Here is a 1036-nt window from a genome sequence, read left to right as displayed (position 1 = left end):
ACATAGAGGGAGGGATGGAGGAAGACCGGGAGGGAGGGAGACACAGAGGGAGGGAGACACAGAGGGAGGGAAACAGAGAGTGGGAGACAGGGAGGGAGACAGAGGAGGGAGGGAGACAGGGAGGGAGACACAGAGGAAAGGAGGGAAACAGAGTGGGAGACAGGGAGGGAGACACAGAGGAAAACAGAGTGGGAGACAGGGAGGGAGACACAGAGGGAGGGATGGAGACACAGAGGGAGGGAGGGAGACACAGGGGGAGGGAGGGAAACAGAGAGTGGCAGACAGGGAGGGAGACACAGAGGGAGAGTGGCAGACAGGGAGGGAGACACAGAGGGAGAGTGGGAGAGAGGGAGGGAGACACAGAGGGAGAGTGGGAGAGAGGGAGGGAGACACAGAGGGAGAGTGGGAGAGAGGGCGGGAGACAGAGGGAAAGTGGGAGACAGGGAGGGAGACACAGATGAAGAGTGGGAGACAGGGAGGGAGACACACAGGGAGGGTGGGAGACACACAGAGAGGGAGGGAGACACAGAGGGAGGGATGGAGGGAGACAGAGAGGGAGGGAGGGAGACACAGGGAGGGAGACGCAGAGGGAGGGAGACGCAGAGGGAGGGAGACGCAGAGGGAGGGAGGGAGAGGGAGGGAGGGAGAGGGAGGGAGAGAGAGGGAAGGAGACACAGGGAGAGAGAGGGAGGGAGACATAGAGGGAGAGAGAGGGAGGGAGAGAGAGGAAGAGAGAGAAGGAGGGAGAGAGAGAGAAGGAGGGAGAGAGATAAAGATGTGTGTATGCTGGGTCTGGTGGCTCAGTGGACGAAGGTGTCTGCTGCAGGGACCTGTGTTTAACCTCATGCTCACAATTTTTTCTTGGTTTCGCCCCGCCCCCCTCCCCCTCTGACCACGCCCCCACCGGTGCGGCCCTCGGCCGCAAACCACACTGTAAATTTGGCCCCCGAGAGAAAGTTGGTGAGTACCCATGGGTTAATGTATAGTGTGATTTTATCGTGTTTAGAACATGTTTTTATGCCGTTTTATTAATTGC

Source organism: Lissotriton helveticus, chromosome 3_1, assembly GCF_964261635.1.
Source record: "Lissotriton helveticus chromosome 3_1, aLisHel1.1, whole genome shotgun sequence".
Taxonomy (NCBI): Eukaryota; Metazoa; Chordata; class Amphibia; order Caudata; family Salamandridae; genus Lissotriton; species Lissotriton helveticus.
Note: the sequence above shows the minus strand (reverse complement) of the source record.